Consider the following 26,407-nt stretch of genomic DNA (forward strand, 5'->3'; position numbering starts at 1 on the left):
TGCATTAATAAAGCAACAAAGAGTCCTGTGGCATCTTATAGACTAACAGATGTATTGGAGCATAAGCTTTCACGGGTGAATACGCACTTCGTGACAAAGTGAAGTGGGTATTCACCCATGAAAACATATGCTCCAATACATCTGTTAGTCTATAAGGTGCCACAGGACTCTTTGGTGCTTTTTACAGATCCAGACTAACACGGCTACCCCTCTGATGCATAAAAAAAAATTACCCTTTTCTCGATTGTTCAGACTGAACTATTTGCACTTGTAAAAAGCTTTAATGCTGGCACATTTCTGAGTCCTCACCAAGGAAGAAAACACAATACAAAAGCTTCTCATTCAAGACTGAGGCTCCTACTGAGGGGCAATTGGCACCACACAGGGTGAAGCTCCAGATGAAAACAATCAGTTCAATATTTTTAAAGTTATGAAATTTACAGTCCAATATTTAGCACTAGCCTCAGGTGCAATTTTGGACATGCAAATAATCTTGCTGGAAATTTTGTGCCCACAATTCATTGCAAGTGCAAATATTAGATATCTATGTTCTTGTTGGCACTTGTGCAACAAAAGGCGGTTTGAGGCCTAGGTGAGACTACGCCTCTTACAGTTAGCATCCCTCCACTTGCACACTGGAAACTCTTTAACCAATACATTTACCCGTGGACCATTTAAGATCCCTTACTTAGGGATGCCGAAAGTTCTAACATCTCACTTATGTATTCTCTCAACACAAGACAAGTTTGACAGAGTAGGAATGACCTCCCTCAATTTAGAACCAGTCATTTAAAGGTGGACTGGCTAAAACAGTTCAGTAGCACTATGGTGGCTCTAAAGGTATTTAGTACTACTGAGATTCATCGCATTAACTACTTCAGGAGAACCAAGCTATTGTTTAAAGCATTATAACTGTGTTTTTCACTTTGTTCTTGGCATTTTCTTTTAAAAAAAACAGGAAAATTAATTGAAAAAATAGAATGACCCTTAACATAAAGTTAAAAGTTCAGATACTCCCAAAGCTAACGTTTCTACCACAACATGAACTCACCCGCATTGCACACATGTGGCAACTTCTCATCCTCGTTTCTTTGTTAAATTTGAATGCTATGTTTGGTTTTGAATACTGTGTTTTTTTAAACTTATGGCATAAGTTTAAATATACCTGATTTACAGTGAAGACAAGTTAACAATGAGGTAGAAACCTTAACTTTTAGAATTTCCTGACAAGTATTTCATTTTTTTGCTTTAATGTTGTATTAATGCCAGCCTACACAGAAATACACTCACTAAATTTATTATACACATACTCACACATGACACCTAGGTTATGCTGATGATTGGCGCTCTATAAATATCTGAGACAGACAGAGACAGATATGTGGTCATGATAACTAAGCAAGTTAAGTCCAATCTTAGTTGGAATCTTTGGGCACTACTGAAATGTAACAACTAATAATCATAAAGAGTTGTACAGTGTTCTACTAAGTAATGTACAAGAACCGAAGACTCATTCTTCCGTGTAGCTTCCTCCAAAAACACAGTACTGGAAAACATAGAAATGGAAACATGGAAAACTAAGGTGCCATGTCAGAAAAATGATAAACTATGGAAATACACAATTCAGATCACCAGAACAACTCTAACTCCGGCCCTGTAGCACCACGCTAAGAACAACCAGAAGTGGAGAGGTAACATGCACACTTGTTATCAGTGACTCTTAGTAATGACTAACCTTTTATGCTGACAGATTGCAAGCACCTCACTTACACTTATGAGTAGTTACTCACAAGAGTAGCTCTGGTTAAGTCAATGAGACTACCTGTGTGAGTAACTGTCCACCAATATGAATAACAGGCTCGTAATCTGGCCCCTAATGACTGTACACTGACATATTTAAACCGAACTGCCCCTATGTTATATCCTGTGACTTGGCTTCTTTAGAACCACAGACAGTCCACTGAAAAATAGACTTTGCCATTTCAGATATTTTTTAATGGGGTGTATTTGGAAAAAGACTTTTCCACTGGCCTTTTCCTCAAAAGTGAAGAGACAGCATCTCCCCAACATTCCTCTCAATGGACCAACGTGAACTCTCAAAAACACTTCCCTCCGATGGGTTTTTCTGCCAGAGGAACAAAGTGCCCTACTCTCATTCCAACACTATGCTCTTCCAAAGATGCGAATGGAAGGTCTGCTGCACATGTGCAAAGAGTATCAGAACTCCAATTCACTGTGTGGAGCTGAGAGGAGAACAGAGCCAAATAGGACAGAATGAATTTCTGGTTTCAAGAACTATTCTTCCAGTGGTATGTTTAATAACCTTTCCAGATGCACAGTGCGTATGTTCAGATAGGAAGATTTCACTTTAATGTATGACTTATGTAACAGGGAAAAATGTACTCTGATAAATTAGACTTCTCAAAAACAAGAGTTCACTGTATTGTGGGAGGGATGTGTGAAATTCACACGTTGGAAAATCTTTCCTTTGATCTTTGCTGACCATTGTCTCAGAATGATCACTGGTCTTGTGGCTCAAGAGAATTTTCCTTTGAATCAGATATTCATTTCTGAGCTCTGACACAATAGGGAAATAAGATAATCTTCTCCTGATGTCATATTTCATTTGACAAAGAAAAATGGGGTGCAAATGACACAGCACATGTCGAAAGCACGGCGAGGGGAAATATATGCATGTATCCAAGTAGTGTGTATGAGTGTGTGTGCGCGCATATACGTGCATATGCACGCACATATGAACTTTATGGTAACGTATTTGAATAATCATTCCTGTTGTGTTGTCTGAAATTAGAGCCCTACATTCACTAATTTGCCTCTTCTTTCTTTCTTACTCTGGACTATTGGCGTGCTTTGGTGTCTGCTGCTCAGTTTTGTGAAGGAGATACACACATGCTGAACTTATTTATAAATAAAATGGGAATGTCTGCCTGGGACCGTTCAAACTGGCAGCGCTGAAAAGAGAGATCCACTACTGAGCTGCATGCCAAGGTTCAGATATATTCACAATGTGAACTTCCACTCAGTCCTGCCAATGATATTAAACTAGACCAGACCAGATTGCTATCTCAAAGGAGGGGGGAGAATTAATAGCTTCATGTTTCCAATGTCTGTGCCATCAGAAATTTGTCCATTTACAGAGTATCATTTGTGCATAAATATTCACTTACCTCCCCACTCACATAACAAGCCATCACAGAGGACACACTATGTACACATGTACAGTATATGGAAACATGCCCTTTTTCTTGTGGGAATCCACAACTGGAAAAAAATATTTTTTATTACTTCTCACGGGGACCATATCCTCTAAAAAATTATGTTCTCTGTCAGAATACTGTGCGAGTTGAAATATTGTTATATTTCTTTAGAATATTCTCTTTTCTTGTTCATTATTAACAGGCATGTATTCACTTCTATGACCTTAAGACACCATAAAAAGTTTCTGGACAATATTTGAGATTGGAAACAGAATAAAGGAAAAATATATTAACTTGGAAAAATTGTGAAATTCCATTCTTTCATGAAAGACAAATTAGCTGACTTAAGTGTACTTGCAGATGTTTTCCTCCAAGGATTGTTAATTATTACCATCCAATTGCTCATAATTGTGAGACACACAGAGAGAAAGAGAGAGAGAAAGAGAGAGATTACCGTTTTAAAGGTATGAGACTCATTTCTGCAGTACTAGGTTCGGTGTTCAAAGTTTTACTCATTTTCAACAATAGAAATAGACAATACCAATTTTTCTTTAAAAATCACCTTATAAATTACAGAACTAGATAAAGATGATTGATTTGTTCTTCACGTCATAGGCGCCGACCCCGTGGGTGCTCTGGGGCTGGAGCATCCACAGGGAAAAAATGGTGGGTGCTGAGCACCCACCGGCAGTCCCTCTATCAGAACCTCCCCCCGCTCCCCGCATCTCCTGCCCGCCACGATCTGCTGTTTTGCGAGGCATGCAGGAGGCTCGGGGGGGAGGGAGGAGGAACAAGGATGTGGTGCACTCAGGGAAGGGGGTGGAACGGGGCGGGAATAGGCAGGGTGGGGTGGAGCAGGAGCCGGAAGAGGTGGGGTGGGGTGGGCCTTGGGGCAGGGGGAGAGTGGGGGCAGGGTCTTGGACAGAGCCGGAGGGCAAGCACCCCCCGGCATATTGTAAAGTTGGCACCTGTGCTTCATGTAACAGAAAGCATAGGACATTTCACTTCAAACAGGCTGGTTTTATTGTAATGGCCAAGGCCTCACTCACACACCTATGTCTTACAGTTTGGAACAGAAAGCTAATTAGAGCTGCATTCAGCTTGAGGAGTGGGCGCTAAAACTTTCACCTCAGCTCAAGTGGCTTGTCACTTTAGATTTCTCATATCCGAACCCTTACTATGTGTCAAATTTTCAGAGGTCCACACCTCCATTTGAAATTTTTTAGGGGTCTGCAAATTAAAAAAGGTTGAAACCATGCTGTGCTAAACTATCTGTTCAATCTTGTATTTAGTTGTCACTCTCTTAGTACCTTGCCCAGACCTGAAGAAAAGCTGTGTGTAGCTTGAAAGCTTGTCTCTCTCATCAACAGAAGTCAGTCCAATAAAAGATATTACCTTACCCACCTTGTTTCTCTAATATCTTGGGACACATGGCTAGAACAACACTGCATACATACCGTAAGAGACCATTCAAGATGAGTTAACACCTCTTCATACATAGGACACTTCATCTTGAATGGTCTTTTACAATATGTGTTAACTACTTATGCTAAACAATGTGCTCCATCTTGTATTTAGTTTTAGCACTCTGGATATGTCTACACTGCCATTAAAAACCCACCTGGAGCCGGAATATCTACACTGCAATTAAACAGACCCTTAACCTGAGCCCGAGTCAGATGACACTCAGTAATCCTGACTTTTGTCGTCGACCTCCTAACAAAGATGGCAGACTTCATCCCAAAGATGGCAGACTTCATCCCACGTTCCTACTGCACAGGAAACAGCTCCTTGAAAATATCTGTTGCTACCACAGATTACCAACAGACATTGTATCAGACCAGGGACCCCAGTTCATCTCCCAATTCTGGTGGGAATTTCTCAGACTCTTTGGAATTGAGTCCTTCGTCCTACAGACTCACCTGCTATGCTCTGCCTAATTTGCATATAACAATGCAATCCATGCCTTGACCCAACATAACCCAGTCTTTGCAAACTATGGTATTCACCCCTGCTTCTACCCAGACTTACCCATAAATTCTCCAGTATCAGCCATTGGCGACCCTCTCACCAACACTGGGAGCTCAAGGAACACTTGCAATCTGCCAAAGAGGCCTATAAACACCATATGGACCAAGACAATCAGGCCCCCAATCCAGGCCACAGGAAAACAACATGTGGCTCTCTGCCCAGAACCCTGAACCAAGCCACCCATCTGCCAAACTAGACTACCAATATCTGGGTTCCTCCAAGATTACAGAATGGGCAAACCCAGTGGCCTTCAGGATATAGTTGTTCACTTTTAAAGCCCTTCACTGAGAAACCAACCCCAAACTGCTGAAACCTGCCACCCATAACAGTTCACAGACAGGAGGAGCACTTGGTCCATTGAATCCTCAACTGTCAGTGAGTTAGGGAAGGCTCCAGTACCTGGTGGACTAGGAAGGCTATGGTCCAGATGAGTGGTCTTGGGAATTGGTAGGTAACATCCATGCCCCGGTCCTATTGCGAGAATTCCCTCAGAAGTACCCTGAGAAACCTGGCCCTGAGGCCATTAGGAGGCCTGAGTGAGTAGCAGAGTCTTGACAGTCTAACAAGCACAGCTGGCCTCTAGGTGGCTTGAAGAGTCAGCAGACCAGCTCTTAAATCCAGCAGCAGCAGTTTAGCAGCTGTTCAAAGCCTTTGTCCATGGTTGAAATAGATCCTGCCCTGGACCCAGCCTTGTGCCTGCCTTGCTTCACTTCAAGGTGACTCTGACCCTTGGCTCAGTATCTGGCCTCTGACTTCACCTCTGACCTTTAGCTCCGATTCCTGACTTCGGCTCTGACCCTGGGCTCCTATTCCTAACTCTTGCTCCAACCACTAGACATGACAGTCCACATCCTGGACTCCGACACCCTGCTTCCCCCTCACGTGGTATGTAGGGTTCAGTGTGGGGAAGCTCCTCCCATCCAGAGCTGCAGAGACTGACAGTGCCACCTTTGTGGGCCGGGCTCTGTGAAGTAACCCTGGGGCCTGCTCAGAGCACAAGCTGCAGCCTATCCTCTGTGCTCAGGTGAGCTCCCCAGGATCATATGGGAGCCTACCGAAATGGCACCCCCAGCTTCACCCACCTCTCCCCTTCTCAGTCCTTCAGATCCTGCTCCTCTCTCTTCTCCTTGGTCTGCCCCCAAGTCCTCTGCTTGACTCCTCCCAGTCCAGTTCTGCCCTCTCCTGTAGCTCTAGCTAACCCATCTCTCCCCATAGCCAGGGGGAGTGCTTCCAGAGAATGGGGAGAATAGATGTGAGAAGGCAGTGATAGGCACTGTGGGGGCAGGCTTGATGTGGGGGCAGGCAGACCCTTCCTGTAATCCACTGTTTGGGAAGTACTGCAGTAGCAAGTTGTAAGGAAAAGAGGAGATGGAGGCATGAGGGCTTAAGCAAAAGATGGAGATGAAGCAGCACTGCTAAGGAGTAATGTTAAAGTGGTAGCGCTAAGCACCAGAGTTGAAGTTCTGGACCATAATAAAGGACATGCTGGGTCATCTAGCCCAGTATCCTATCTTCCGACGGTGTCCGGGGCCAAATGCTTCAGAAGGAATGAACAGAACAAGGCCATTTTTGATTGATCCATCCCCTGTCATCCAGTACCAGCTTCCAGCAGCCAGAGTCTTAGGGACACCCAGAGCATGGGGTTGCATCCCTGACCATCTTGGCTAATAGCCATTGATGGACCTACCCTTTATGGATTTATCTAGTTCTTTTTTTAATCCCAGTTAAACTCTTGTCCTTCACAATTTCCCATGGCAATGAGTTCTATAGTTTGACTGTATGTTGTGCAAAGAAGTACTTCCTTTTGTTTGTTTTAAACCTGCTGCCTATTAATTTCATTAGGTGAAGACCGGTTCTTGTGTTATATGATGGGATAAATAACATTTCCTCATTCATTTTTTCCACACTATTCATGATTTTGTAGACTTCTATCATATTCCCCTGTAGTCATCTCTTTTCCAAGCTGAACAGTTCCAGACTTTTTAATCTCTCCTCATATAGAAGCTGTTTCACACCCCTAAGTATTTTTGTTGCCCTTCTCTCTACTTCTTCCAATTATTTTTCTTTTCAATTTTTTTTGAGATGGTGGAACCAGGACTCCATTGCAGTGTTCAAGGTGTGGGTGTACCATAGATTCATACAATGGCATTATGATACATTCTGTCTTATCTATCCTTTTCCTGTTTCCTAGTATTCTGTGAGCTTTTTTGACCACTGCTGCACATTGAACAGATGTTTTCAGAAAACTATCCACAATGACAAGATCTCTTTCTTGAGCAGCAACAGTTAATTCAGATCCCATCATTCTGTATGGAAAACATAATCCCAACTATACAATGTGCGTTATTTTGCATTTATCAGCATAGAATGGCAATGAAATTCTGTTACCCAGTCACCCAGTTTTGTGAGATCCTTTTGTAGCTCTTCGCAGTCAGCTTTGGACTTAAACTATCTTGAGTAGTTTTGCATCGTCTACTGCAAATTTGCCACTGCCCTATTTACCAGATCATGATGAATATGTTGAACAGCACAGATCCCAGTACAGATCCTTGGGGGACCCCACTATTTACCTCTCTCCATTGTTAACACTGACCATTTATTCTTAACCCTTGTTTCCTGTCTTTTAACCAATTACTGATCCATGAGAGGACCTTCCCTCTTATCTGCTTACTTTGCTTAAGAGCCTCTGGTGAAGGACCTTGTCAAAGGCTTTCTGAAAGTCCAAGTACGCTTTATTCACTGGATCACCATTGTCCATGTGTTTGTTGACCAGCTGAAATCAATAGCAAAACTCCCATTGACTTCAACAGGCTTAGGATTTCACCCCAGAGTTCCAGATACAGGAAAAGTGGGAGAAGAATCAGTCATACAGTCAGAATTTAAGCCAGAAGGGACCACCAGATCACCTAGTTTGACCTCCCGGGTATTACAGGCTACCAACACCACCCAGCACCCACACACTAAATCCCTCAACCCAACAGTCCTTCAGAGTCAAGGACTGTCAGGACCAAAGGGATAGACAAGAGAACCTAATATGCCTTTTCAAGTCTCTAATTTCTTTTGCATTTCATAGCAAGTTTGACAAATATGACTGACAATCCTAGACCACTGCATAATGTCAGTCATAACAACAGCCTAGTTTGAAACTGTTCCCAGGCTTCAGCAGGCTGTTTGTTGGGTTTGGTCCTGCTTTGAGCAGGGGGTTGGACTAGATGACCTCCTGAGGTCCCTTCCAACCCTGGGATTCTATGATTCTATGATTCTATGAAAGTTCAGATTAAGAACTCCTTTAATCAGGCAATTACCTTCACATTCAAATTTCAATTTTTACATTCTTCTTGAATTCATAAATGAAGAAACATCACCCCACGCCTCCACCAAGCACAGATTGTATATTTATACCACTGCACTGACTGAAATATATTTTTGAGATACTTAATCTTTGCTTCCCTTAAATTCTTCTCCCATACCTGTGGATAAACATCCACAGAGCAGAGCCAACATCCAAGCAACATTCCTGTTCCCCAGCCACGAGAGAAAGCACATGGGAAAACATGCTTGTGCTGGGTTGGTGCCAGAAATGTGTGTTCAGCTCTCTTGGGATGAAAACTGAAGCTGATGAATTAGACACACCCTTCAAAACAACAAAGATTAAGCTGCCACCTCTCATGCTTACTTCTGGGAAATTAATTGTCCCTCTCAAGTCTGGTAGGAAAAAGGCAGAATGCAATTTAGCAAGAGCTGCAACAGTGGCGCTGCACATTGGAGTGGGCTGAACAGTTCAGAAATTCAAGTTGTGTATATGGTGAGAAGCGATTTCATGCTATTTCATTGTCTAGTGGCTCTTGGACAAACATCAATGACAATGTTCAATTACACACCGGCAGGTTTAAAAAAGCCGCATGATGTTGTGAGACTAAGAGTCCATTTCCTATTCAGAGGGGCTCATTAAGCGTGAAACATCTGTATATGACCAAAGTGGGGTAGTGGCTGCGGATGATATAGTTCTGATAGTTGGGAAAAATAAATAAATAAATAAAAAGATGACAATCCAAATCCCTTATAATCCTTCAGCCACTCGGTACCTATTTCCACTGACACGTCATCACTAGGCATTTCTGAACTGGAGTTCCCTTGAATGTCATTGGGGTCAAAGTATTTCCATGGATAAATAATATCCAAATGTATGGTTTTGTGCAACAATTAGCTGAGAGTTTCTAGCCTGTTTTCATACCCCCCAACAGTTTGATACAGCTGCATCTGATCTGAGTATTTCCAATTCTGGATACAGAATATCAGCAAGTTTCTGATTTTTTATTTTAAATGCAGAAATTTTTCCAGTGTCTCTATTTAAATAAAAACTATTTGCATAAAAGATGTCTAAGCATGTGGCAATCCAATTGCTCGCTGCTGGCTGTCTCACTGCTCAAACATGCTGAGGCACCAAACCTGAATTCCTCACACTCTCTCCACTAAACAGTTTGCAGCATTTTACCTGATTCTGGTTTCTATTTCCCATTAGTTCCCCAACTCACTATATTTCAACAGCATCAGCCAGATTAACTGCTTTGCCTGACCATCTTCCCCAACCTACTTTGATGTTCAGTTCTCAAGCGCCAGAATACCTTTTGGATAAAGATCAGACAGCATTAAACAGAATTACTAATTAATTAAGCAAAGTTAAATTTTAAACACTGTTTGTTGTGTTAGCCAAAAACCTGAACAGCCTTTTTTTTTCCATTGGAGATCAAAAAGATAATTTTTCCCTCCTCCCCATCTAACAAAGAAAAAAAAGTCTTCATAAGCTTTGTCTAAGATGATTCAGGATGGTACCTGTAGGAGCAAGATTTGTGTTTGATCACCGAGCATATCAAAAATCACATTAGCAGGATGCAATTTGCTATCACAAGCTATATAATTTAATTTAGTAAAGAATTGCTTAAGTAAAAACTGACACTTCCATAGCGATCGCTTACCACTTGCTAGTAGTATTATCAGCTGACAGATGGGGATATCAAATAGCCATTTGAAACTAAAAAGAATACCCTTTCAAAGGCTGCTATATACTTGTTTTGGTCGGTAACACTGATACTGATAAAAATAACTTCTTATCACCTCAAAATAAGTTGTAGGTATGTAAGTGCACAGTATCTGCAGTCTTTACATTTCTTTATTCCTTTTTTTTTTTTTTTTGGTCCAGGTGTCATAAGGAGAAAAATTCAGAGCCTAAAAAATCTTTTATTTAAATGAAGAATTAGTAGGGGAAATGTTATTAATAATGGAGTTTTTTATATCAGCTGACTCCCATCTAACTTAGATTTTCAAGGGGAAAACTGGGTTTCTGCCACCTTTGCTATTATACCGGGGGCTCTGAAGATCCCCGAACTGTGGACTATTATCAGCCAATTCATCAAAAGCACTTCCCCTGGGGAAAACATCTTGACCCTCACCTATCTATTCTTTTAAAATAAGCAAAGATATATTTTGGTTGCTATGAACCAAGTGTATGTTTGGCGACCTTCCCTTAGTTAATAGTCTCTAGCTGATTTCGAATGCTACCAGCATTTAGTTTTAGACAACACTGAGTAAACTAAGCAGACAATTATTCCTACTGCTCTATAGTTCACACTTTAAAAATCTGTTTGTTCTTTTTATTACAGAGGCTTTTAGATACCAAATCCTCAGGCTCTGAATGTCTGTTCCTACCCTTTGCATATTTTATTATGCGGTAGAACCAAAGTAAAACAGAATCGAAGGGCGGTCTTATCGTTAAGTAGCTGGGCTTGGGCTCAATTACAAGCTCGGCCACAGATTTCCTGTACGACCTTGGGCAAGTCACTTGACTTCTTTGTGTCTAAATTCCTCATTTGTAAAATAGAGATAAAGATATTTCCCTCATCTGATTTGTCTAGTTAGTTTGTAAACTCTTCAGGGAAGAGACATAATCTATGTTTGTACAGGGACTACCACAATGGGATCCTTATTTCACTGGTGACCTCTACGTGCTACTGTAATATAAGTGAATTTATAATAAACAACTCAGGCTAAATTTCACTCTCCAAAAATAAAAATCTCAATAGTTCAGGAGCATCCATCTTCAGTGCTATAGCATGTAACCTACACGTCTGTGGGTACTTTTCATCTCCTAGGACTTTCAAATGCCAATACGTGGCGTGCAGAATTCCATGAACTTTAACTTACCATGCTCACTGTATTTTGGGTCAAAGGAATACTTACCAAGTATTCACTAAGGTACAGTGGCTGAAAACATTTACACACACACTCAGTTTTATGCGCATGAACTCCCATGTCATTCAAAGGGAATACTCAAGTGTAGAAAGTTAAGCATACACGTGAGTGTCTGCAGAACTGGCTTGAGTACACGACACAAACAGCACTGAGTTTAAACTGTTTCATTTGTTTCCAATCCAAATTGAAATACACACTTTATAATAAAATCAAAGATACATTTGGCATATATATGACAGGGCACCATCCTGGAAACGTCACTTGTGAGCAGTCCCAACAGACATGAGTAATCTCGCTGAAGTAATGAGTAATCACTGAAGGAGCAGACCCTTACATTTTAGCATATGTGAAATATTAAATTACCAGATTCCAAAGAATGTAATCCACAAAGAGGGAAAATGTTTTGCTATAGAGATTTTTTTCATCTTGCGTAACTGATTATGTACACGATACATTGATCTAGTGTAATATGGTATCAGTTGCCTTCCCGTATTGAAGGAGACACATTTGGAATCCACATGTAAGCAGCATGTCTTGCTAAAGCAAGAAATTTGCTTCAGTTCCAGCTAAGTGAACAAAGGTAAAGCGAGTTAGTAAATGCAATACAAGGACCATATTTTCCTTTAGGATGTGTGCACAGAGCACCCCTTGCCCTCAGTAGCCATTCTGTAAGCACAGCACAAGGCAGAATTTGGCCCTAAGTATTTTGTTAATGTCAGAGGATGGCTTTAAAGTCAATTAAAAAAAAAGAGCTGTTTTGATTGAAGCAAAGGCAATAGAAGTGGTTTTTATTTTAGTAACTCTGTAAACTTCACTCCATACCTACTAAATATCTAAAATACAGACAGAGGAGGATAGTGTTAGAAAAAAATGAGAGAGGTAGGCACACAAACCTTGAATGAAGGGTCTGCAATACTTCACTACTATTTTTAATTCTTATTTTGTGGCATCCAAGTAGATCTTTATTAACTTTGCCTGTGTGTTCACTTTTGCTATCTATTTTTAATCTGAAAATGGCTGGTGTTTTCCTTTGAAATAGAAAAGGCTGGCTCTGTTTTTATCTCGGAAAAACAGTGTATTATGTATAACTGGTTTTCCAGGAAGGATGGGAAAAATTCACGTTTGTGTTATTTGACCTAATACACAAATTGTTGTATAATTCAGATACTAATGTAAATCATGAGAGAAGGTAAGATATCAAGAGCCAGGTTCTGATCTAAGTGTGGCTCCAATCCTTTGACATCTGGAATTATGCTGGATTTACACAATAGTAACAGAACACAGAATCTGACATTTATTCTTGCAGTTTAACAAAATCTATTTGAATTAGAAGGTATATTTACAGCAACTAGCATCCTATAATTACCTGAAGAATTTAAATAATTGCAGGAGATATAAAATGGCAGCTGCCATGATGAGCTGAAGTCATTTTAGACTCTTTTGAAGTAGTCATATGAATACCTGAACATTGCATGATTCATGCACATATCAAATACTCATCCCATCCCCTTTCTGTTTTCAATTTTAAAAAGTGGCTGTAGAAAAGGGCCTGAAAATGGTGATAAAAAATGAACAGGAGGGTGTCTGTGGCAAAGCTGTCTATCACGGGCCAGCTGGCCCTATGAGGCAAGACAGGGCTCAGCTTGCCCATGACTTAGCAGCTATCCCTCAGCCTCACTGATGAGATGACAATATAGGGGCATGTAGTAATCACTGCTCAGTGTAATGGAGTTAGAGTGATTGACCCCAGCTGTGGAGGACTCCTTAAACAGTGCTGAGCTTAGCTGGGGGAGATACTACAGAGAAGGCAGGATTCTCCTGCAGGAAGGAGAACCCACTAGGAGCAGGGTAGGCTCCTGTGGGTGGAGAGCCCTGAGAGAGGGCTTGTACATGTTGGAAGACAAGTAGGAGAACCAACATGGAGCAGAGTAGGTTCTTGTGGGAGAAGACCAAGATAGGGACTACAAAGATCGGGGAAATCCCTAATGGAAGTTTCTAGAGCAGAGGTTCTCAAACTGTGGTCCACGGACTGAGCTCCATTCAGGTGGTCAGTGGATATTTCCCTCTAGGGTGCATGCCTGGGCGGCCGCACACAAGAGAATGAAGGTCACTCACCTTATTAGTGGAGCCACGCAGGCATGGCTCCACTAATTAGGTGCCTGGACCCTGGAGAAGACGCACATGTAAGGTGAGGTGTTGGCCTTGGGGGGAGTAGGGGGTAGGTGGGAGGGGGCAGTGGGGTTAGAAGAGGGGGTGTGGAGAATTTGGGATGTGCAGGGCTGCGGCAGCCAGAGAAAGAGGCGACTTTCCCCAGCTCCAGAGCTGCGGCTGCTAGGGAGAGACGGCCCCCCTTCCCAGCCCCTGCTCGGGGGCTGCTGTGGTGAGGGAGAGAGGGAAGGACCCCCCACTCCTTCCCAGCTCGGGAGCTGCTGCGGAGGGGGAGTGGAAAAGTAAGACTACTGATATTAAAATATGAGTTGCGCGCTTTTATTTGTAGAACAAAAAAAGGTTATTATTATTAAGGGTTTTTTATATAGCGCTTTTATCCAAAGTGTTTTACAATACTTAGCTACCAGTACAAACAACATTTGGAAAGACTGTTAAGTGGTCTGCCGAGACCCTCAGCAATTTTCAAGTGGTCCATGAAAAAAAAAATTGGAGAAACACTGCTCTAGAGTCTCTGGAGGGAGGCAGTAGGGGAATCCTGCTGCGGAAGAAGCTAGATAAGAGAAGCTCTGGAGGTGCTAGGAGAAGGGACCAAGAAGCACAGGACTTCAGTGGCACCTGAGAGGGGTAGAAGAGCTATTAGTCTGGGCATTTGATTTGGACTTTCAGTTGGACCCCTGGAAGGGGAACGAACTTTATGAGGAAGAGGAAGACCCAGCGAGAGGCAGGTGGCCAGTAGCAGATGCCAGGGACTAGTACCCTTTGTAGCACTGCACCCCAACCCAAGGGAATGCTACAGGTGGCGAGTACACGACCTTACACTCTCCTGACAAAAACACCAAATGTTTCTGCCAATTGAGCTGGTTGTAAAATGAAGATATGGATATAGGGCGTGACCCAATGAGCATCAGTTCATTGACTTAAAATTACATTGGATCAGACCCACATTGAGGAGATGTGGTTGTTTTGTGTCCCCAGTTAATTTATTAAAAATAAAGAAAAGATTTAGAAAACCCCAATAATTCTTGATGGATGTGAATAGGAATCCTTCCAGCTTCAGGAAAGTTCAGATCCAAACCTAAACTCTACAGAGTGGATGTCTGTCTGTCTATAATGTGCCCAGATTGGTCCCTCCACCAATACAGTTGACTGGAAAATAGAGGAAAAAATAATCAAAAATACTTTGCCATTTTTATAAATCAGAAAATGTTACAACCATCACTACTGCTAACACTTGCAAACTATCAAAAAGAGCTTTTGCTCAAACTTTCCCCCTAATTTTTCCCCTACTGTTACTCACACCTTGTCAACTGTTTGAAATGGGCCAATCTGATTATCACTACAAAATTTTTTTCTCCTGCTGGTAATAGCCCACCTTAATTGATTAGTCTCGCTACAGTTGGTATGGCAACCCCCATTTTTTCATGTTCTCTCTCCAGGGCCACCCTGGGGGGCAAGAGGGGCAATTTTCCCCAGGCCCTGGGCCCCACAGGGGCCCCCACAAGAGTTTTTTGGGGCTCCTGGAGTGGGGCCCAGGCCCCCGGAGCGGTCATAGTTGGCAATTCGGTGGCGGGAGGTCCTTCCGCTCCAGGACCTCCTGCCGAAGTGCCCCGAAGACCCACGGAGGGGGGTCCTTCCGGCACTTTGGCAGCGGGTCCCGGGGCAGGTCTTCGGCGGCAATTCAGTGGCGGGGGGTCCTTCTGCCCCAGGACTCGCCACCAAAGTGATGGGACTTGGTGGCAATTCGGCAGCGGGGGGCCCCCACCGCTGAAGACCCCAGGCCCCCTGAATCCTCTGGGCGGCCCTGTCTCTCTCTCCATATATCTTCTTACTGTATTTTCCACTGCATGCATCTGATTAAGTGGGTTTTAGCCCACGAAAACTTATGCCCAAATAAATTTGTTAGTCTCTAAGGTGCCACAAGTACTCCTCGTTCTTCAAGCCTGGAAAGTTTCAAACCCCAAATAGTGAAGATTTTTGGATTGCTAAAATTCAGTTAAAAATAAGGTCTTAAAATGGAAACACTCAGGCACTCAGTGGAGGGGGGGGTACTGCTATGGTGCAGAAGATGCTGATGGTCTAGGGACAGGGCACTAGGAGATGTGCTCAGGGTAAGTCCTGTCAGTGAGGCTCTTACAAAGCCCTAGCTAGGATTTAAGGCAGCCTTCCCCTGGCATAACCCCCTCGCCTTCTCCAAGAGTACGTCCTTTTTAATTCCCCACACTTGCACTCTCTAGAAAGACTCCTTTAAGAGCAAGAGGGAAGGGGGACCCCAAACCACCCGATTTTAGCTTCAGGCACACAAATCCTTATGAGAGAATATGACTTTCCTCCCCTATAAATCTTCTATACAAGTAGTTCCTGGCGGCACTGAATCACCTTGGCCATTCCCACAACAGGCTGTAGTGCTGATGGCAGCACACAATGCAGTGCACAGCAAAACTCTGAGGTTTCTCCAGAGCCCTGTGAAAATTCCTTCTGGATATTTTGGTTTACAAGAGCTGTTCCCCACAAAAAGAAGTTTTAAATCCTTCACAGTACAATGTTGGACACTTTGTTTTATATCCTTCATTGGTCAGAGGACTTGGATTGCTGGATTCTGATTTACAGAGCAAGAAAAATCTGATTGCTGGAAGTTTTTCTTTTCCTCCCTCCTCCCCCCTCTTTTATCCCCTCATGTTGGGAATTTCCATCTAACGAAAGCAGCTGGACTCCAGGCTTTTTTGAGAGCAGAAATATTGCTTCAGGTTCATTTCCACAACCCCATCGTGCTGCATTTATTATTTGGTTTTACTCGCAGACTAGTTGTGGTTACACACACAAACACACACACACACACACCCCTCCTCCTCCTCCTCCAAACAAATGACATTTTATCTTTTTCTCCACAGGAGACTAAGGTTGACTGCTACTTGTGCTTTGAGGTTTGGATATGATTGAGATGAAACATCTGTTAAGAAAAAAGGTGGAGAGGGAGAGAAAAAAAAAACTTTTTCCCCTCTAAAAATATCACGTCTTTTTTCTCCCCCCACAAAACTTAAAGCATGTGATGAAATTCAACTTTTAAAATATAACCCTGGAGCTACTTGAAACTATAAAAGTCTCCTCAGTATCTGAGGCAAGTCAGAATTTCCACTGTTCAAGCTGGGCTTTTATGAAGAGCAGACTTTAGAAAAAGCTGTAATCTGTCTAGGTAACAAAGGGCACTTGTTCTGCCTGTTGAGGTAAAACTTTGGGTTTCTGTAGCTTGTGCAGCAGAAGTGGAGTTGAAGCACACAAAAGCACCCTGACTGATATACACTTTGAATTTGGGACAGCAAGCTTGCAAAAGCAATATGCTTTTTACTGCAATTGCATCTGTGTCTGCATGTACATGCCTAGTGTATTTGTTAGGTTCAGCAAGCTGACGGGGTTGTTGTATCTAAAACAGCCAGCCCAAGGTCTCCTGGAATGTGACTCCCTTTACAAACTTTAAGGAGAGAAGGTTTCGAAATCTGACACCAGTTAGATGGGTTTCTACTTTTGAACCCCTGATGGAAAAGCAGCGACTGTTTAATCTTGCTGCAAACCACGTCCTTGCATGCCATAGAGTCAGTCATGAGAGATGTGATCATATGAAATCCCTGGCCGTGACAGGAGGGACTTCCAGCAGCACGCATATGGGGGGTGAAACAAAAGCCCAATGGAGGAGCACCCAGCGCTCTAAAACCTGGCTGAAGTGGCCACACCTCAAAAGATCAGCAAAAATGTGTTGCCTTGGCAAGGCAGATATTTTTGAGAAAGTCAAACACAACTGAACTGATTTTGAAGCTGTTGCTAGAAACAGGGTGTGAGGCCTATTGGAAGTGATCCCAACTGCAGGTTTCTAAGGCTACGTCTACACTACCCGCCGTATCGGCGGGTAGCGATCGATTTTTCAGGGATCGATATATCGCGTCTCATCTAGACGCGATATATCGATCCCCGAACGCGCTTATATCGATTCCGGAACTCCACCGCTGCGAACGGCGGTGGCGGCGTCGATATGGAGAGCCCCGGAGATCGATCCCGCGCCGTGAGGACGGGTAAGTTATCGATATAAGATACTTCGACTTCAGCTACGTTATTCACGTAGCTGAAGTTGCGTATCTTATATCGATTTTTCCCCTTAGTGTAGACCAGCCCTAAATGAATCCTGACAACTGCTCTGAAGGTGAGAACTTTGGAACCAACATCTCTCTTCTGAAAAATCAAGGGTCAGAGCATCTTTGCATTTACGGTGGCATAAATCTGGTGTCACTAGGGAGGGCAGCGGAGTGTGGCATTTTGACTCACTTTTCAGAAATATGTTTAATAAAAAACTCTAGAAACTGTGGTTAAGGTGATGAGAAAAATAACTGGCAATAATCGTTGCTGGGAAATTAAAGGTAGAAAAGGATCTTTGTTCTTCAAGCAGACTAAGTGAAGCCACTGATATTCATCATGTTTCCAAAAAGATTGGTTTCAAACTCTCAACTGATGTGTTCCCTTAATTTTATTCTTTGGTCATAATGACGGTTATCCTGGGGCAAAGTTGAACAGCATTTTTATCCTGCTGCACGCATACAGTAATAGCTATCTTGGTACTGTACACATTGGATCAACTGCTTCTCCCAGCTGCAACCTCATTGACTCCATGAGGTTGTACAGGTGAGAAAGACGACAGAATCCGCTTCAGTCTACTAATGGGCTGAACTGATTTTGTGACCATTTGGTAACTCAGAACCAGGGATGTTCAAAAGCTGTAGCTAGAGAAGATATGTTGCCAGCTGAGATCTTGCTCATTATTTAACAAGGGCTAAGGGGTCAGATAGTTTAATATTCCTGATGTTACTTGATCCTTTTTATGGCATCTTAGTATGTAGCTTGAAACATTGCCAACATTACGTGAAAGGAAGGAAGGTGGGAATATTCTAACGTATTTAAAATATTTTTAAAATTTCCACATTTTTGAAGTATATTCAAGGAATTTGACCTGTACTCTGCAAGTCCCTCACTCATTTTTTCACTTCCTCAGCTTCATCGTGAAATTAACAAAGAGTTAAGTTACTAATATGTTTTTAATTTTGTGTAACTATTTCCTTTATGTAAAAGTCACCAGCAAGAAAATAGGAACTTTTACTGGTTTGGGAAAAAGTTTTGTATTATACCTTTAAAGCATCTCACCAGCATACTCTGGTGGACAAAGAACGGGACTGGGAACCAGCAAGCCAGGTTTTTAGTCCCAGCTCTGCTACTGTGCCCTTGGGCAAGTTACTTAGTATCTTTGTTCTGTGTTTCTCAGTCTCTAAAATGGCGATAATGTTTTGTAAAATGAATTCAGACCCAGAGACGAAAAACATTAAATAATCTCTAGCCTGTATAATCTCTCCAGACCAATGTAACAGGTTAATAATCTAAGAGAAAAACATTCTGACACTTACACTATAGGGGAAAAGTGCAACTCAAAAGAATTGTAGTGAATGCTGGTGCTTATAGGTGGTGCTGGATTGTCAGCTCTGGAGACTGAAATCCTACAAACATAGAACATGTATAGCACAGTCAGACTATGGCATGCTATCCTCCCTGCTGAGGTATGTATCTCAGGGTACGTCTACACTACGGGACTATTCCGAATTTGCATAAACCGGTTTTGTAAAACAGATTTTATAAAATCGAGTGCGCGCGGCCACACTAAACACATTAAATCGGTGGTGTGCGTCCATGGTCCGAGGCTAGCGTCGATTTCTGGAGCGTTGCACTATGGGTAGCTATCCCGTAGCTATCCCATAGTTCCCGCAGCCTCCCCCGCCCCTTGGCATTTCCGGGTTGAGATCCCAGTGCCTGATGGGGCAAAAATCATTGTCGCGGGTGGTTCTGGGTACAGCCTCACCCCTCCCTCCCTGAGCAGCAGACAACCGTTTCGCGCCTTTTTTGCTTGGTGAACTGTGCAGACGCCATAGCACAGCAAGCATGGACCCTGCTCAGCTCAATACCGCAATCGTGAATGTTTTAAACACCTCGCGCACTCCCGTGCAGTCCATGCTGGGGCTCTTTTACGATTCTCAGGAGACTGCATTGTTAACTGTGCTGATGAGCTGTGCGTGGTCACCTGTGCTGATGAGATCTCCACGCTGGGGAAGCAGGAAATGAATTTCAAAACTTCGCGGGGCTTTTCCTGTCTACCTGGCCAGTGCATCCGAGTTCAGAATGCTGTCCAGAGCGGTCACTGGTGCACTGTGGGATACCGCCCGGAGGCCAATACCGTCGATCAGCGGCCACACTAACCCTAATCCGATATGGTAATACCGATACTAGCGTTACTCCTCTCGTTAGGGAGGAGTACAGAAACCGGTTTAAAGAGCCATTAAAATCGATATAAGGTGCCTCCTAGTGTGGACGGTTGTGGCGTTAAATCGGTTTTACACTCCTAAAACCGATTTAAACGCCTAGTGTAGACCAGGCTTCAATGCTGACAGGAAGGATCAATCACTTTTCGAGGTAACAGAGTAGCTCATTTTTCATGCCCATTCTATCAGTGGGTTCTCTGCTGCAATTGTCAGCAAAGTGGCAGTTGGTACCAATTGTCACGATCCTCTTGGAAATGGACGGAGCCCACTGACTGATTTCACAAAGGCTATGGACAGCAATTGGAAGGCAACAGCTTTTTATCACTACTTTTTTACATCACTGAAGTTGAAACTGTGACCCTCGTACAGTGGTTTTCAAACTTTTTAGGCTGCGAACTCCCTTCTAAATAATGCAGTCTACCACATACCTTATCCAAGATGGGTATGATACTATTCCCATGATTAGATTGCCAAATCTCACTAAATAAAGCATGTTGTCCACCATTACGGGATTTTTCTCGCATACCTCCTGACGAGAGCTCATGTACACCAGTTTGAAAACCACAGCCCTAGAAGTAAAAGGCTTGTGATCCAAATACCAAACTCCTTAGAAGGAATGGTTAATGTTAAGGAACACTTAAAAAAAGTAAGTGTCTTATACCATAAGATTTTCCTCCAACTCATGGCAAACAGCCTACCTGTTTCTTATAATTTCCTGGATCTTTGTCTGACCACAGGAAAACTTTGGCTAATCCTACCAGGCTCATGTTCTTTGGCAACTTTTCTTCTATCTGCCAAACTAAGCAGTTTTTGCTTGGCGCCTTCCTCTGCTCCTTTTTTCTAGCTTCATTGGTGCCCTTTCCAATTCACAGAAACCAGCTTATCAGCTTCCAGTTTGGGTGGAGACCAGCTGTTTTGGCAGACAAACCTAGCTACTGCGAATGGGTCAGCATGCAGCTGAAGATGCAGTTCACAGGTGGCAGCTTTAATAGGAGGAGTTAATAAAGGAACGTTGGGCAATCTTATGATATCTCAAATTTTTGCAGCCACTAAACAGATGATGACCAGAGGGGACCATAAACACAGGTTTTGCTGTAGGTGAGTAACATGCTAAGTGCAGAGGATTCTTAATAAACCATGAAAATGCAGAGTTCACTCACTACACACCAGAGTGCTGACAACAATAGAGCAGCCACTTTAATGTACAATTAAAGGGGTGTGGTTGTGATATTAGTGATGAATAGTTATTCAATTGTAAACTCCTGGGGAGGGAGCCTTTCCTTCCCTGTCTGTAAAGCACCATGTGCATTAATGGCACTAAGTAGGTAATAATAGCTCTAAGACTATTAGGTAACTGTGCCTGACTGCATAATTCGTCTTTTGTCAAGTGATCCTTTCCATAGCAAGGTGCAACCTATGTCTTTTCCATATATGCTAAAAGGGTTTCTATACGGGGGGAGGGATAGCTCATTGGTTTGAGCATTGGCCTGCTAAACCCAGGGTTGTGAGTTCAATCCTCGAGGAGGCCACTTAGGGATCTGGGGCAAAAATTGGTCCTGCTAGTGAAGGCAGGGGCTGGACTCAATGACCTTTCAAGGTCCCTTCCAGTTCTAGGAGATTGGTATATCTCCAATTATTACTTACTTTATGTAAACAATGCCTAGAAAATTATTTACATTTTCAATATGAAAAATTATAACATTCATAAAATGAAGACACTAAATTATGTAGAGTTACTTAGGTTTTAAAATCACCAGGGCAGGGACTGTGCTTTTTTTGTGTGTCCATTGTCTAGCACAAAGCTTCTAGGCACTATAAATAATAACTGATTAAGTAACCAACGTATGTTCAAAAATATTTTACCTACAGAGAATATTACTTGTATCCATACCAGACATTTCAAAAAACTTCCCCAAGACTACGATGTACTGTGAGTGCACTCCAAAAGTTTGTTCAGGGTTCAGAGATAATATCCATTCCAGTGAAATTCTCTATACATAAAATAGGGAATTACTGCTAAAAACAGACTGAGTGTTATAAAAGTGTGTCCACTGTATAGTGCATATTCTGTATTCCTAACTTCTGAATTATCAGGGACAGAGGGAGAAAAAGGAAAAAGAATCACAAAGTGTAGGTTACATAAGCGGCTCAGTTCATCTCCACTGACCTTGAGTTCATTTAAGGTGCCCATTGACCATATAAGAGAAAATCCAAAATTTGCAATGTACAGAGCGGTGAAATCAAAGGCAGGTGCTGAATATAATAGACAATACTGGTCAAACTGTTTCTTTCTGCATGGCACTCAGTAAACAGAGTAGCCACTATTGAGTTCTAACCTCTTGTCACGCAGCAACATTGAGTCAACAATCCGCACTCGTGGCTTAATGCTTTTGATGTTTACTTTGTTCTTTCTATAGTTCAAAAGAAAGCACTAATGCACCAGTCCTTTTACCAATCTTAATCCCAGAATCCCGAGCCTTTTGCTGTTGGCCAGTTAAGTCTGTTAAAACGAAAGGATTTGATCAAGCTTTACATAACAACACAGAAGTTAAATCCAGCTTTTTTTTGGACTGCTAAGACAGTTCTTTTTATCTTTGCTGCTCAGATGGCTTTAAAAAAAAAGGTAATGAACTTGGCTATGTAAAACAAATGAAGGAATTCAATTATTTCTCCCATTACCACATTGTCTTTTTAGTGTGACTCTTCTAAAGAACTCTGACTTACTCTCTAATCAAGTCTGTGTGTGAATGCTGCAAATCTCCCCCAATAGACTGTTGTGACCTGCTGTGCTTTTCTGCAAATCCATGAAATGCTGTTTTCTCCCTGTTTTCTTGATTAAATAAAAGCTAGATAACATATGAATTGTATGTCAAAGTACCATCAAGGGAGTTTGGCAGTCCACAAATATTGGGCCAGTTAAGGAAGACCAGGTGAAGGAGAAACAGCTCCAGGCAGATAAGGGCGTGTCTACATGGAGCAGCAACGTGCACTAAAGGGGTAGCGATTTCTAAAGTGAACTAATGTGCCACACACTAAGTGGCTCATGGGGGGAGGGATAGCTCAGTGGTTTGAGCATTGGCCTGCTAAACCCAGGGTTGTGAGTTCAATCCTTGAGGGGGCCACTTAGGGATCTGGGGCAAAAATTGGTCCTGCTAGTGAAGGCAGGGGGCTGGACTCAATGACCTTTCAAGGTCCTTTCCAGTTCTAGGAGATTGGTATATCTCCAATTATTACCTTTACCTTACCCTGCTGGTGTGCACTAAAAGATCCTTCGTATGCTTTAACGTAGTGGTATTCAAAACAGAACTTTTAGTGCACACCAGCAGGGTCTTATACAGACCAATTAATGCACAATGCATTAGCACTTTCTAAATCACACCCCCATAGTGCGCACTGCTGCTCTTTACAGACAAACCCTAACACTGTAGGGCACCAGAATCAAGTATAGGAAATCTTCACCTGTCCCAAAGTGCTTAAATTCCCAAGGTTCTGGCCCCGCTGGAATAAACCATTGATTTACTCACTTCTCCTCAACCCCTACAAACCCAGAGAGGAAATACAGTCCAGTGTTTAAGCTGGTTGTCTGATATTTGTGTGTTCAAATCCCTGCCCTACCACAGACTTCCTATTTGACCTTAGTATCTTTATGCCTCAGTTCCCCATCTGTACAGTAGTACTTCTCTACCTCATGGGGGATACAATGAAGATGGTGGGGTGCTTATAGTACACTAATGGGGGGCCATAAAATTATCTTATGTAGTTAGATCTATTTATCTAAAATACCCACTTCTACTTTACACAAGCAGTTTTTGTGTAGAAAATTGTTAGAACTAGTTGTTGTTTCCACAGCCACATTTGAACGTCACTAGAAAGGGGTAGCTTCACTGCCGTTCTAACAGTCCATTACCCCTGCAAGAGGAAGTATCCAACAGGACTCCAAGAAGGGTAGTGTGGATGCACCGAAAAGTCTGAAAGCATTTTGATTTGACACAATGAAGCCACATTAATGAAACTGTTCTGGAAAAGTGGATAGAATTGTTACTAATGGGGAAAGTAGGGCAAGTACGTACAGAAAGGGTCGGGGAAATTTGCTGTCTTTTTAGAACAAGACAACGCCTTCCCAGTGTGCATTTAAGCATGAAAATCCTGAGAGAAAACAGTTACCTTCCCTCCAGCTGCAGGAGTGCCAGGACAAAATTCTTCCCTGGCTCCAGGGAGTGAGAAAGGACCACCTACACTCATCTAACGCCTGCCCTCACTACTCAGCTTCTTCATACGAATTAGACACACTGGTAGTAATAATGTGAACTGCACTTCTTGGCACTGAGCAGCAATGACAAAATATAATAGCCTAAAAGTGCCAAGAGCAGTTTTACTCTCTAGTAAAGAATCCTGTTGCTGGCTAGTTTGAAAATGGTACATGCTGGGTGTAATGTCTGCCATATAGTGCAATGCCCCAACCATGATTTAGACGAAGACTTGTGTATTATACACCACAATATAATTAGATGAAAAAGACAAAATGAGACACATTGTGAACAGAATTATTCACTTTACTGGCTTTTCATATCCAGCATAAAGTTGGCTTTTACTATAATGCTGTCTATTAAAAATTCAACAACATTTGCCAACTATTACCACAGACATCACCTATTCTAAACGGAGGTAAAAATTGTAGCAATCTCAGATGTGCTAACTGTTACCAAATGTTGGTTTAACAATGACAAATGTTAATTATTATTTATATTACAGCAGCACTCAGAGGCCCCTGCTGAGATTGGGGTCATATTGAACAAATATATAGTAAGAAATAATCTCTTCCCCAAAGGACTTACAAGCTAACCAGATGATAGAAACAAAAGGTGAAGTATTATTTAACCCATTTTAGAGATGGGGAACTAAGGGCAGGTCTTCACTACCCGCTGCATCGCTGGGTAGAGATCTATTTATCGGGGATCAGTTTATCACGTCTCGTCTAGACACGGATAAATCGATCCCTGAACACGCTCCCCGTCGACTCCAGAACTCCAGCTCGCAAGAGGCAGAAGCGGCGTCGACGGGGGAGCGGCAGCGGTCAACTCGCCGCCATCCTCACAGCCAGGTAAGTCGACCTAAGATTCACCAACTTCAGCTACGCTATTTGCATCTTTGCGTAGCTGAAGTTGCGTATCTTAGGTCAACACCCCCCTGACCGCCCCCCCCCCCCCCCGTGTAGATCAGGGCTAAGATGCAGACACTGTTAGAGTGGATGATCTTTTGAGTCCCAGTTCAGTATCTTAACTGTAAGAAGATCCACTCGACAGCTCTCATATATACCTTCACCACAGAGTTTGTTTGTTCCTCTGGCATGAACTACGTATTTTTTAAAATAAAACCAGTAGCTGGCCATGCTAATATAGATAATGTTATCACCACTCACTGACACTCACTTTTTAATTCTATGTAAAAAGAGAGAAACTAAAATTCTATGTGAAAAAGTAGCTTTTAAATCAGCTGATGGTTTTAAACTAGTTTCTTTCAACAATTCCATGACGCTTCCTGAAAGCAGGGTCTTGCCAACTCCAACCCAAAGAAGTGGACAGGCGTTACCCTGCTAATGGTCATTTTACAAACTCTCTGTTTGATTTCAGCACATCATATCTACCGGTCATACTGTAAGAATAAGGCCTTCGTCTACAGCCAGGTTAAAAGAGCAGCAGCCATTAGCTGAGAAGCAGGAAGTCACATCCTCACATTCCATCTAAATTACATTAAAACAATGTAATACCAGGTTGTTAAGAAGGCAACCCCGTCCTAATGGCACCAACTATCACCAGATAAAGAAACAGATCTTAAGATGGTTAAAGAAAACTTAGTTTGATGGCATCCTGCCTGGCAAGCAATCACTTATCAATAGTTGTGAGTGTAAAATCTATACTTCTTTATTGTTTTGTCATTACGGTCCCCACTTCCCTATTGTTTGTCTGTATGATCTCTGTCTGGTTCTTTCATTGTTTCTGTCTGTTACATAATTAATTTTGCTAGTTGTAAATTAATTAAGGTGGTGGGGTAGGATTGGTTAGAGAACTGTGTTAGGATTGGTTAGTAACATTTTAGTATAATGACTGGTTAAGGTATAGGTTCACCCCAGGACTCAAGTTTCACTATATAAACTGGGGTCCAAAAGGAAGTTCTTTGGGAACCAGTTCCAGGACACAGCCCCAAGAACAAAGCTGCCAGACCTCAACACTCTGCCAATGACACCGTGCAGTCCCCCAGATGGACCTGATCATGACTGGCCATCAAGAAAAGTTCATCTGCCTTACTGGGAGTGGTGAGCACTATACGTGTAGCGTGTGCATTCTGGTTCTGGTGATTGTTAATAAATAGAGGTTAAGTAGGATATTACTGTGTGAG

The 26,407-nt window shown here is 42.4% G+C and overlaps 1 protein-coding gene across 2 annotated transcripts in view; it reads right to left on the reverse strand.

Moving 5' to 3' along the window:
• NKD1 (NKD inhibitor of WNT signaling pathway 1) overlaps positions 1-26,407 on the reverse strand; it is a 150,725-nt gene that overhangs the window by 29,028 nt on the left and 95,290 nt on the right. The gene's annotated exons all lie outside the window — the stretch shown is intronic.

The sequence above is a fragment of the Mauremys mutica genome, chromosome 14, assembly GCF_020497125.1.
Source record: "Mauremys mutica isolate MM-2020 ecotype Southern chromosome 14, ASM2049712v1, whole genome shotgun sequence".
In the NCBI taxonomy this organism is placed as follows: Eukaryota; Metazoa; Chordata; order Testudines; family Geoemydidae; genus Mauremys; species Mauremys mutica.